Source organism: Salvia miltiorrhiza, chromosome 5 (assembly GCF_028751815.1).
Source record: "Salvia miltiorrhiza cultivar Shanhuang (shh) chromosome 5, IMPLAD_Smil_shh, whole genome shotgun sequence".
In the NCBI taxonomy this organism is placed as follows: Eukaryota; Viridiplantae; Streptophyta; class Magnoliopsida; order Lamiales; family Lamiaceae; genus Salvia; species Salvia miltiorrhiza.
Window position 1 is genome coordinate 17,894,495 of NC_080391.1, and position 14,523 is coordinate 17,909,017.

Consider the following 14,523-nt stretch of genomic DNA (forward strand, 5'->3'; position numbering starts at 1 on the left):
GATTTGATTCATTCACATGAATAATAATATAAAAAAATACAAAATTCATCACATATGCTCAACAATCAACATATCCAATAAATCAACAATTCAACATATGCCAAACTAAAAAACCAATCAATATAAAGCATTAAACCAATAAGCTTAACAAAATATAATAAGCTCAAATGAAAATAACAATGCATCAACCAAGAGTCGTCAATTCCTAACATAACTACAACATAATCCAAGTGAGCTTAACAAATCAAAACATAACTAGACTAAGTGACAGCCTTCATGCAACATCAATAGTGGAGACCAAAGAAGATTCGGTTTGAGGTTCATCATCGCCATGTAGAAAGTCTTCGGCTAACTTAGATGCTGGTACTTCGCTTTTGAAGGCTTTGAACGAAAAAAATATGAATTAATATTAAATATATATATCAATAATATAAAATGTTAACATTAATAACACAAAAAACTCATACCTTTTTCTCCAAACAACCAATCTCTAGTGCAAATAATTGATTGAAATTTGAAATGAATGAAACCCTAAGGGCTAAACTAAGAAATCGAAAATTTAAAAATTAAAATAAATATTTAATAAAAATAATAATATCACTATCGGGTTACCTGAATCCGACCCGAACCCAACCCAACCCGACCCGAAATTATCAGGTCCTTATCAGGTCGACCCGATAAGGACCCGAACCTTATCGTGCGTGTTACTAACCCATTAATTTCGTGCGGTTTCGTGTCGTGTTTTCGTGTCGTGTCGAAAATTGCCAGCCCTACTTGGATGAAACTTAATAATTAATATTGCATCGCATAAAATCAATAATTTACAATTAACAAAATATACTCCCTCCGTCCACCAATTAAAGCCCTACTTGCCCTTAAATTTTTGTCCACCAATTAAAGCCCTATTGTGCTTTTTATACCCTTTTACCCTTCCCATTACTTGAAATTACTACCATTTGCCATTAATTATCTCATCCCATTTTTTAGCTCACTTAATTAAAGAACTAATTATTCTCCTAATTTAAGTTGAATTTTCGACCATTATTAATTTAACATATTTGGAAGAGGATTTTTAAGTTGAATTGGAGTACTAATTTTCGGCCATTATTCTCCAAATTCAACGAAAGAGGATTTTGAAGCTTTTATTTCGTGGTTTCCTCGAGGATTTTAGGAGAAGGAACAGAGGGCGAAGACAAATCAGCAAGAGGAAGGAGATCTAGAGTCCGATTCTTGATAAGGAAAATCAGAGAGGAACGAGAGTGTCGAAGGCGAGGCGCGGCCTCACCGGAAATTTGAAGTCCGTGGCGGCGGCGGCGGCTTTGACGGAGGAGCTAGGGCTCGGTTACGAAGGGAGTAATCTAGGGTGACAAGTTCAGAGGAGTGACGGACGGGGGGAAGTGGCGTCAGAGGCGAGGCTCTAACCTCGCCGGAGAAGGAGCCGAGGCGGCGGCTGACTTCTTGACTTGCAAGAATATCCATTTAGCTTCACTTCTGTTCAAACAATACAAATTTGACTCAAAAAAATGAACGAAAAATTAAGAAGGAAAGATTGATAAAATAAAGAACAAGAACAAATAAGAATAAGAAAATAAAAGAAATCTTTTAATCAAAGATTAGTAAAAATAATCCAATCTCTTAACCATTACCCTTTTATTTCACCCACAACACATTTTTCAGTTTTCTTAGTCTCCGTATCCACCCTCAAATGGGGCTTTAATTGGTGGACGGAGGGAGTACTTTTTTTGGATCATTTGGCCACTTAGTACGTTAAGAATCTATTTTCTCTTGGGTTGGGGTATTACTTTTTTCACCATTTAAATTTCCTGTCTAATTCACTCCATGACAAGACCTAAACCGAATATCTTCCTTTTTTCTCGTCTTGTCTATAATTTTTCCTCGAAAATTCACAATGAATTGATGTAAGTGGCGGTAGCACTAATTTCACACCATATGAGTTAATTCTTGATTATACAGGCTAAACCAATAGGGCCTAAACCCTATGAAACATATAATCTGTGAAAAAAAAAAGTTATTATTTTTTGAATGGGGAACAGCGAAGTTTGAATCTCAAATCTCGTTATGTACAAATTATCGTCTACATTTAATAACGCTCATTTTTCTATATATGTATATCTAAAATGTCAATTTTATAGAGAATTAAATGTTTAATTATTGTTACGAGCTTAAAATTTATTTTTATAGAGAATTAAATGTTTGATTATTTGCTCGTTGTTCGACTTAAATTTTAGAATATTGAGCCTCGTTCAGGTAAATTGACTTGAATAAAAGTTGGACTTCATCTTGAGGCGAGTTTAGGAGCGAAAACAAATAAAAAAAAATTTAAAAATGAAATAGATATTGTTTTTGCATGCTAGTTGTTCAATCAAATTTTGAAATGCATAAATATGACTGCCCCTAGATTTCTAGCGGAGATAAGTCAGTCATAGGAAGCTAAGGAAGATAAATAATATATATATATAGGGGAATGCTAAAATAAGAACGCTTCTTAAAATATAAATTAGGAACCATTTTCAGCCCTTAGATCATCAAGATCTACGGTTGATTCATCACCTTGTTGGATAAATTCATGGTCCTGAGTTCGAATCCCAAAGGTAGCAAAAAATTATTTTTCGCAATTCATACCTTTATACAGTTTATTCATGCGTGTTATACATAAAATTCATGCATTTTTGCTGGTTCGTAATTCTTAAAATAAGGGTGGTTTATTGAATAACCGCCCCCTATATATTATATATATATATATATATACAGAGAGAGAGAGAGAGAGAGAGAGAGGTGGACTACCATGAAAACACTTTTAAGTGTATAAGATAAGAACAAATCTTATCCATTAGATCATAGTAAATTAATGGCCCAAATCAAGTTATATGGAAATCCGAAATCCGAAATTCGTAACTGTTTTCCTTGCAATTCATATTTTTCTTATTACGAATTGAAAGTACTTTTGTTACGAATTATATTCTATGTACGAATCTGAAGTTTTTTGTAACGAATTATGTTCTGATTAGGCAAATTTCAAGCCACAAGATCAACCAAGATTTAATGGACAATATCAGATTTGTTCCTATGTTATACACTTAAAAGTGTTCTTATTTTAGCCCACCTCTATATATATATATATATATATATATATATATATGTTTGTGATCTTTCATTTAGATTAGATTAAAATTGGTAATTAAATTAATAAGTTAGTTGCATGAGCGGAGATGAGTGAGTCATAGGAAGCTATTATTTGTGAGCTTGTGGAGTTAGTATATTTTTGTTAAGACCTAAAGAAGATAAAGAATATATATATATATATATATATATATATATATATATATATATAGGGTGAAGTTCTATGGAGACCACTTCTTATATAGAGAATGAAGACCAAATCTTGTGCGTCGATCTTGCTTAATCTAACGGTGATCATTCGCTCATTAATTATTATAATTTTTCCATATTTATTTATTTCCCTAATTACAACTAATCAAATCTTTTATTTATGCTCAAATCTCTCCCTCACTGAACCGTCCCTCTCTCCAAACTCACGCTCTCTCTCTCTCTCTCTCCCCCACACGTTCGTAAAAAATACTAATGTTCGTTGATATGTTCGTAGAAAAATAAACGAACATACTAATGTTTACATAGAAAATACTAATGAACGTACTAATGTTCGTTGTTATGTTCGTAGAAAAATGAATGAACATACTAATGTTCGATGATATATGCGTAGAAAAACAAATGAACAACGATATGTTCGTAGGAAAATAAATGAACATACTAATGTTCGACTATTACGTTCATTGACGAATGGTATCACATCAGAAAAGGAATGGAGTATTTCACGGGATTTCATAAACATACCAAATTAATTTAATATCATGGAATATGGTCCCTTGATTCAGATTCATCCAACGGACATGATGTGGTCTCTATTCTCCATCTAAGTAGGTGGTTGCCCTGGAAGCTAACCCTATATATATATATATATATATATATATGAGATAATAAAAACATATTTTATAGTATAAAATAGGAACCATTTTCAGTCCTTAGATCATCAAGATCTACGGTTGATGCATCACCTTATTGAATGAATTCATGGCCCTAAGTTCGAATCCCATAGGTAGCAAAAAAATTATTTTTTGCATTTCATACATTTATACAGTGAATTCGTACGTGTTCTACATAAAATTCATACATTTTTGCCGGTTTGTAGTTTTTATTTTAAGAGTTGTTTTTACTGTAGCTCTTCCCTATATATATATATTATGTTTGTGATCTTTCATTTAGATTAGATTAAAATTAGTAATTGAACTAATAAGTTACTTGCATGAGTTTAGTTGAGCTAGTACATTACCAGAGATCAGTATTTTTCTTCGGTATTTTCATCTGAGTTATTTTATTGCATTTGTAATTATTGATTGGCTAGAGTATAGAAATTCTCAAATTTGGAGTCTAGACTGGATAATAATGAGGTGTCTACATCTTTTTACTTACTTTATTTTCATCATTTTAGTTATTATACCATAAGAGAGTATCACTTGAGAATGACATAAATTTTTAAAAAAGAGTGGTAGATAATATGTTATAGTGGAAATGATTAATTGTTGTAGTTAAAAAATTAAAGTGGTGATCATCTCCCAAAATAAAAGTGATAGTATTTTCTTATGGGATGGAGGGAGTATTATACTTATTAAATGTTTGTAATTGTGTCATTTAATTACGATATACTCCATCCGCCATACAATATAGTTGTACAAAGAGACGAGTAGATGAGTATTAATAAAAATGATTGAGTGTATTCAACTCAAAGATAGTGTTAATAAATTAATTGTATTGTGAATGGAAAAATGAGTCCATAATATGATAGAAAGTGTAAATGAATAGATGGATTAAGAATAACAAGTTGTGAGATGTTGTCTAAAAATAAAAAGAAATTAATTTTTATGAATTTCTCAAAATGATAAAAAATAATCTTTGTTTTTATATAAGAGCCAATTTTTGAAATAGCTATATTGAGAAATGAAACTCAATATTTGGCCCTCCCATCTTAAAACACAAATTTCGGTCATTTTCTATAATTTCAGACCGTATTGCCCTTAGCTTGGACGGACTGGATCCAGTAGAGCGCGCGGATTCGGGTGGTACTTTTGACACTAATGTTATAATTTGTGCCAAAAGTACCAACATAGAGCAAACAAAAAAATATTAAATAATTTGGTATTTCTGACATAAATGAGAATATTAGTGTCAAGAGTACAACAGTAATAAAAAAAAGTGTCAAAAGTACCAACATAAAAAAAAATCACGTAATTTGGTATTTTTGGCACAAATAACATATTTGGTGATACACGGAATCACCAACACCTAAACTAGAAACTAGAAAGCAGTAAATGGCACACTGATTTACGTGGTTCGGCCATCAAAGACCTACATCCACGGGAGGTTCTTCGTTGGTTTTCACTATACTTTGAGAGAGTTACATGTTACAAGTGTGTTGCTTGAAAAAATGAGTTGATCCCCCCACGCTAATGCTAAAGCTCCTATTAATAGTTGTGAGAATGAACCCTAAAGGCCTTAGGCCCATGAACTCTAATAATTGGATTTAGGCCCAAAATTTTGTACAACGGTCTTATTCCCGAAGTTGAACTCTCATACGTAGCTGCGCGGGAAGGCATCCTGGCTGCGTGGCTGCGCGGGCAAGCTTCTTGGCTGCGCAGGAAGGTTTCTTGGCTGCGTGGCTGCGCGGGCAAGCTCCTTGGCTGCGCAGGAGGGCACCTTGGCTGCGTGGGATAGTTCCTTTGTGCAATCATTCTTCATTCCATCTACTTAGGTGGATTTCTTACTCTTTTATCTAAGATATTCGATCGTACCTGCGCTGTTAGTTTCTGTAATAATAATAGCAATTATCATAACCAGGTAAAATAGGCTTGGATTACTAAGCACAGCGCTGATGATTATTCTAGTCCTCATCAATATTAGTGTCAAATGTAATTTGGTACTTTTGACACAAATTATAATATTATTGCGAAAAGTATCATCCGAATTCACGCACCCCATTCGATTCGGTCTGTTTAAATTGAAGATAATACAGTTTAAAATTATAAAAATTAATTAAAATTTATATTTTTAAGATAAAAAAATTAAATATTAAATTTCAATCCTCAATATGATTACACGAGTGCATATTTCTCTTTATATAAACGAAAAGAGTATATTATTGGCAAATAGGGATCAACATCACTTGGATGTGAAAGTGATAAACACTTAAGATAAGATTAAGACTAGAATTTGACTAGTGCACTTAAATTGGCTTTCCTCAAAAAGGCCCAACACTTCTTTTCAAGCTACAAAATCAAGGAAATTTCATCTCTTATTATTGTGAAAATAGAATAATACCATCACCTGCATTAATAAAGGCACTCTTTCCCAATGGCTATAACCAGCTGGCCTTCATAAGGTCGGTTTACTTCTCTGTTTCGATCTTTTCTGGAAATAATTTCATTTACTAAAAATATTGCTTTCATGTATTTTCTTTCATCAACAAACAAACACCAATTTATCTAATTAAAACGTGACACGATCAGAGATTATACGTAGTCCACTTCTCACATGATAATAATTTATTAAGTATATATAAATTAAATTAACAATATCAAAAGGAATTTACTATAGAGTTAATATATGAAAGTAACCATTTTTTTTAGTAAATTTAAAATTTACCAAAATCAAATAAAAATTTTAAAAATTATCCACTTTTTGTATTAAATGACTAAACTGCCCCTAAGATTAAAATTAAAAAAATACTCACAACTAATCTCTTTCTACACTCTCTCGGTCTCTCTTTTTCTCATTCCTCCCCCACCCTCTCTCTCTCTTGGCTGACAGCCGCCGCCGTCCCTCGCCGGAGACATGGCCGCGGTAACAGCGGCGTCGCTTGAGCCGACAGAGCTGCAGTGGCGGCACCTCCAAATCCTCTGCCGCGCCTGTGCAAAGGCAGTCTGTGCAAACAGAATTCAGCAGGAAGAAAAGCTGTGAATCCGCCTTAATTTCCCCCCTCAACTCCATCGTCTATAGAGATGCTGCTAGTTTTCGATTGGTCCTGACTTTGGTTGCTTTGATTTGATGTCAGATATATTGGTGAAATTTAAACTCATTTGGTTTGACCGGCGAGGACGAAGAATCCGATGAGCTTTCTGCTTCCGCTTCTCCTGCTTATGCTTTTAAATCTAGAGAGAGAAAGAGAGAGGGAGGGAGAGATAACAGAAATAACATGGACTGCGACCCCTTGCCGCCGCTCCTCGGGCAGGGGAGGACCTATGACGTGAATTGGTTTGATTTCTCCATTTTTTTGTTTTGAGGAGAGAGATGAGAATGATTGGGATGAAGACTTTAGTAAAATTCAATCTGATTTTAAAAAAAAATACAAGTAATGAAGAAATTGATGAAAATCACGTAATTTTGTACAAATGTTCTTGAATTCACAATTAAATTTATGAATTCACAACTTAATGTTCTTGAATTCACAACCAGATTTATGAATTCAGATGAGTCCATTTTTGGTGGGTTGTTTTTTCAAAGATTTACCTGTTGCGCGTTTAAGTAAAAGTTGAGAGCAATTGCTGAGAAAAGTAAAGACTGTTGTATTGGAAATCATGTAAGCTACATTGTGATACAGTAGTTCTATTTATAAAGACGTACAGGGGGCAAAATGGTAAAATTGGGGTCGCAGCCCTGACCTACGCTAAGTGAGAGAAGTCCCAAAAAATGCTCGAAGACAGCCCTGCCTCATACTCTTCATTCTTCGTAGCAGATGTTGTTCTTCAGTTCAGTCAAGGTCAGCCCTGCTAACTTGATTTCAGCCCTGCTAGTTTGGTTTCAGCCCATCCCTAACCGCAGCGCTGCCCTCATGCTGTTGTAGAATTAATATGGTCATGTTCATGCAAGCTTTATTGCATGGTCTTCTTGCGGAGCCCCCGAGTTGACTTATTCTCCTCGTTCTGAGGTCAGTGCTGAATTTCCCGCGCTAGAGCAATGCATATTTTACTCCTCATCACACAGCTGAATTATGAATTCACAATTGAACTACCAGCGTTGGTTGTGAATTCACAACCAACACTATTTCTAGTTGTGAATTCACGCGAATTCACAACTAACACTATTTTTAGTTGTGAATTCAAACTTTAAAACTTGAATTCACAACCAATACTTGTCACTCAGTTGTGAATTCGAGTTTTAAAGCTTGAATTCACAACCAAAATAAATCCTAGTTGTGAATTCAACTGGTTGAGAATTTGCGGGTATTTTTAAAATTTTTATATGCAAGGGTAAAATGGTAAATATGTGTATTTTTTTAATTTTTTTATCTTAGTGGGTATTTTTTAAATTTACTATTCCAAAATGGCTATTTTCAAAATCCACTCTTAAAGTATTATATACGTTAGAACCTGAATTGGTCTGCCATGAGGTTGAAGATAATTTTTTAGGAAATATAAATAGAATTAAGGGTTAATTACGCGAAAAATCATGAACTTTGATCGGATTTCCAAGTTTTTCATGAACTTTTTTTTTTATCAAATTTTCCTTGAATTTAACCAACTGATCAATTTTGCCATGGCTTTTACCTCCGTTGATGCTCCGGTCTGAGTTGGCGCCTACGTGACATTAATAGAAACGACGCCGTTTTATAAGAGGGTATTGAAAGATGTCGTTTTAAATGGAAATCACGTCAAACGACGTCACGTCATTCCTTAGGGTTAAATAAGATTAACCCTAACATAATTTCACCGCAATTTTCTTACATTCACCATTATCAAAAGCTTGACTGCACCTGTTTGGGGAGAAATTGACTTGGGGAAGACGAGATTTCGCAAGAATGCGCCGAGAAGAAGACCGATTCCAGGAGATATTGAAGACGATATTTGACGATATTTTTGCAAAATGGGGGACAGATATATTCTTTTGCCACTATATAGAACTCGTGAACCCTAGCTTTTTTTCGCTCTTATTTCACGATTTAAATTAGAATCTTTAGGAAACTAGAAACTGATGTTTTAATGCATATATGTGTATGTGTCTGATTATTTGAATTTTGAGGTGGATTGCAATAATTTTTTTTTTCCCGCAGTGACGAATTTGGGTTGTACATTCACCATGGTGGGAAGTTTGTCAACTTAGGGGTAGGTAGATTGTACTCTGGTGGTGAAGTTACAGGTAGATTCGAGTTAGATAAGGATAGGTTTGGTTATCTTGACCTAGAGGACGAAATCAAGAAGCTTGGGTATACATCTTGGAGGTGTTTAGCTTTTAAGGTTCCTAGAACTTTAGTTTTCATGGATGTGTAGGAAGATGAACAGGTAATGCAAATGATTAAATGTGTTACCTCTACAATTAAGTCCATAAGTATATATGTAGATGATGGGAAGAAGGGAAAAGTGGGAAAGATGAAGGCTGTCACTCAAACCATAACTAAGACAATAACCAAGACTGTTACTACCACTAAGAGTAGTAGTGACAAGGGGAAGGGCAAGGTGAACCAATCTAAAGGGAATGAGAAGGTTGCTCAAATTAAGGGTCATGTTATGGTAGTGGAATAACAGAATGTGGAGACAGAGGCAACAAAGGGTAAGGAAAAACTAGATGTAGTCACACCTATTTTAGGGATGGATGACCTGTATGATACAGATGAAGATGATGATGCTTATGTTCCTCAACATCTTCAAGAAGAAGAGGATATGGAATCAGAGGATTCTTTGGGTGATGAAGAACTAGGGTCAGGAGATGAAGAGTATGAACATGCAAGGACAAATGTGAGGGAGAGTATTGGTGTTGTAGGTGATATGGAATCAGTTAAGGGGACTGAAGAAGAGAGGTTATCAAAATATAAGGATTCTGATAAAGAAGGGGATGTTAGTAGTGATTCTGATGGTGAAATTGTTAGGATAAAACACCCTCAACCTGTGTATGATCCGATGGGAGATATTGCAGACTTTAAACTGGTCTTAGGCATGCGCTTTGAGGATGGTTTTCAGTGCAAGAAAGCACTTATATCTTGGAGCATTGTTAAGGGTTATCCAATACACTTCAGGAGGGTAAACAAGTATCAGTGTGAGGCCTATTGCGAGGATCCTTGTGGGTGAAGAGTGTATGCCAGTATGGTCAAAAAGGAAAGTTCTTTGGTGGTGAGGGTTTTAGGTACTGATCACACATGTACCTTTGCAGTTGCTAACAAACAAGCAAGTTATAAGTGGTTGGGGGAAGAATATATTGAAGTCTTCAGGGTTAGGCCTCAAATAATAATTGAGGAGTACATGAATGATGTTAAGAGGCGATTTAACATAGCTATTCCTAATGATAGGTTGTATAGGGCTAAGGCACATGCCTTACATCTGTTGAGAGGTACTGTTAAGGGGCATTACAGTAAATTGAGAAGTTATATTGCTGAGTTGATGAGAGTAAACAAAGAGGGAAGATTTAAGCTATTATGTGGTGATGGAACTGTCTTTCAGGGGCTGTATATTGGGTTTTCAGCCTTGAAGAAGGATTTTCTGGAGGGATGTAGGCCTATTATTGGTCTAGATGGGTGTTTCTTGAAAACACACTTTGGAGGTCAATTGCTATGTGCCATGGGGAAGGATGGCAATAACCAGATGTATCCAATCGCATGGGCAGTAGTAGAAGTGGAGAATGAGGCTTGTTGGAGGTGGTTTTTAGTGATCTTGCTCGAGGAGCTTGGAATCAATGATGGCAATGGCTTTACCTTGATATCTGATCAGCAAAAAGTTAGTGTCAGTTGTTCAATTGAAGTGGTTATGCTAGTGTAAATTTTGATTAATTGCAATGGTGGCTGTACTTTGTATAATCTCTCTTATCTAGTATTTATATCGAAAGAAAAAACTGATCATGGCCAATTGAAAACAGATATGGAAACTGAAAACTAATTCGCTTCAGTCCACTAATTGGCTTCAGTCTTCAGTCGACTAATTTGGTTTCAGTCTTCAGTTGGCTTAAGACTTCAGTCCTCCAGTTGGCTTAAGAGTACTTCTTCAGTTGGCTTAAGACTTCAGTCCTCCAGTTTCAGTTTATAAGCCATAAATCAACATTGGTTGATTGCAATGGCTGTACTTTGTATATTTTCTGATTATATTGTGAATCTTGGTAGATATGCACTGATCTTGGTTGGTCTATGATGCACTGAACATAGCTATCAACTTATGCAGGGAAAGAGTTGGCCCCAATGGCAGAGCACAGAAACTGTGCTCCCCATGTCTATATGAACTGGAAAAAGAATTTCAAATGATTGGCATTGAAGAACCAATTCTGGCAAGCAATAAGGGCGACATACACAGAGGAATGTGATATATCAATGGAGACTCTAAAAAGTGAAAATGCATTGGCATATGAGTATTTGCTTGCAAGAGACTGTACCAAGTTTTGTAAAGCATTTATCTGTACATGTTTTGTGAGTGATATGGTGGACAACAATGTGTTTGAAACTTTTAATGGCTATATTCTTAGAGCTAGGGGGAAGCATATTATACATATGTTAGAGGAAATTAGAAGTGGGTTGAGGGGGAGACAATATAAGATGTTAGAGCATGTAAATAGTGTCATTGATTCCATTACACCTGCTGTTAGGAAGAAGCTTGAGAAATTGAAATCACAAGCTAGATTTTATACTTCTCACCATGGTCTAGGAGGTAAGTTTGAAGTCTCAAACAAAGATGATAGGTTTATTGTTTCTCTTTATGAGAGAACATGCAGTTGTAGGGCTTGGGAAATCACAGGTATACCTTGTATACATGATGTGTCTGTGATTTATTTCATGAAGGGGGATCCAGCCTTGTATGTGCATAAATACTTGAGCATAGAAACCTATTCGAAGGCCTATTCATTCCCACTTGAGCCAATCAATGGTGAAAGGCTATGGCCAAAGGCTACTGGATATCCAGTAAAGCCCGCACAAGTGAGGATCATGCCCAACAAACCAAAGAAGAAGAGGAGAAGAGACAAGGATGAGCAGGATCCCAAGAACCTTTCAAGGCTGAGAAAGACTGGTGCAATCATGACATGTCAAAGATGTTTACAGGTTGGGCATAACTCAAGGGGATGTAAAAATGATGAAGTAGAGAATCATGATGCTGAAAGAGAAAGCCTGGTAGACCAAGAAAACACCCACTGCCTGAACCCACAGACCCTACAGAAGCTGCATCAAGAGGAATGGGTAGGGGCAGGGGCAGGGGCAGGCCCAAGCGCAGTGGAAGTGGCCGGGGTAGGGAAAGTGGCAGGGGCATGGATATTGCAATGGAGAGACAAGAGGTATGCTCAAACACTACTTAAGTTTCTTTACCTATTTTCCTCAAGTATTTTATCTTTATGTTGATATTCTCGTTTCACGTAGGCAAGCAAAGGAATTGGACACTACATTGGTGAAGAAATAGGCAACTCATATGTTGCCACTGGAAGTTATGTGCAACAGATACCAAGAGGAGAGAAGATATCCATGACATGCCCTACTCAAGAATCCCAGACCAACCCTTGAAGAATTTCTGATGAAGTTTCACCATATTTTTTATTTTTTTTGTCAAGACATTTACCATGTTTTCTGATGTATTTTGTCAAGACAATAACTTCTATGAAAACTGAATAGCTTTGATCGATTGTATCTACTTATGAATTCTGTTTTTGCAAAGCATCTCAATCAATCAAGTTTGTTAGTTGTGTTATCTGATGAAGTTCAAGAATCCAACTATTATTATGTCTGTTATTTGACTTATAAACATGGATACATCTTGGAGAATAGAATCAACAGTTATTGCAGCAAACTTGATTTTTTATTCAACGGAGAAATGCATTGCAATATATAGTCATTACAAAAGTATGTTACAATGACAATACAATAGAAATGTCAATACACACTGTTAGGTCCCGGAAGGTCTAGAATAGGTGTGTGGGGGGGGGGGGAATACACCTATAGGCAGTTTCAAAAATAACAAACACAATACAACCTTTAACAGTTAACGAAGGGTTGAAAGCTGATGCAGAAAAATGCTTCAGTAAAGATATCAGTTAAAGTCAAGACTTTAACTGATACACTCGTAGAGCTTCAGTCTTGGATTGAACAGAGAAGTGTTATGAATCTTACTGACTATCCAAAGATTTACCAGTTAGACTAATAACACACGCAACGAAAAACTTTGTCTTTTGAAAAAGCCTTAGAGATTAACACGTTGTCAGGTTTATGGTTCACTTTGTAATTAGTCAGTTTCAGTTAAGAACATTTGTGTACAGATAAGAAAGTAAAACTGAAAGCGATAAACGACAAAAGGGATTTTTACGTGGTTCGAAATCCAATTCCTACATCCACGGTCAGTAAATCACACTAAGGCCCAGTTTGATAGCCTTGTTATGGCTATATTAGCTCCTTAACTGGGCTAAAAACTCTGTTTGATAACCAAGCAACCTTTACTTCTAAGCCCATGTTAAAAGGCAGGCCCGATCCTAAAACACTGTTCCGCCAGCGAAACGTGATTGAGGGTGCCCCTACGTTACTGATACTCAATGCTACAGTGTTCCTAGTTTAATTTTTTGTTCTCACAAATGCCCCCATTTCCCATCGCCTGATTCCAATTCTATTTTAACACCACTACCGCCGTATCGCTCCACCTGATTCCAATTTTATTTCTGGTGGTGGTGGAGCTTCCTATCGTGGAGGCTGCTGGCCTTGCTCCCGCCGCTGGCGTAGACGTCGCCTTCGCTGGCAGTTTGGCAGGCGGTGAAGCAACAACGGAGGTGTTCGGAGGAGAGATCCATGCTTGGGAGTGAGCACGCCTCGAAGATGTGGCAGTGGAGTTCCAAATCTCCATGCAAGTGAAGCACCGCCGGCTCGTCCACCACCATGAATCTCGGTGATTGGAATAAGGTTTTTTGTCGCAGCGTCAGAGTGTGATTGCTGGCGTAGAAGCGAGAATTAGGGCGAGCATGAGATCTAGAAAATTGTCGTCGCCGGTAAAAGTAGCAGTGGAGTAGAGAAGAAGAAAGTTGTACCACATGAGGAGTGGAAGGGAATCCGGGGATTTAGACTATTAGCAACTGGTTCAAGATTGAGAAATATGATGATGATTATTGCGCGCTTGTCATCATATTCATGATTTGCAGCGTTTTGGTTGTAGAATCGTGGTGGCGCCGCAGATCTGGTGAATCGATGGGCATTGGGTGACCCATTTTGTGGTTGAAGCTAATTGTTGGTAACATTTTCTGTAGCTGCTGAAATATAAATTTTATTGAAGAAAAACAAAAACCATTGAGAGCACAGGCGCAAACAAGGAGAGTCCGGAAAAACCAAAACTAGAAGAAGAAAAAAAACCCAAGCGTAAGGAGAAGGAAAACAACAAGAACGAACAAAAGACGGGACCGCAGGCGCCAGAGGAGTCGAGGCGCTAGAGGAGACGAGGCGCCAGAGGAGTCAAGGAGCCAGATGAGTCAATGCGCCATAGGAGTCGAGGCGCCAGA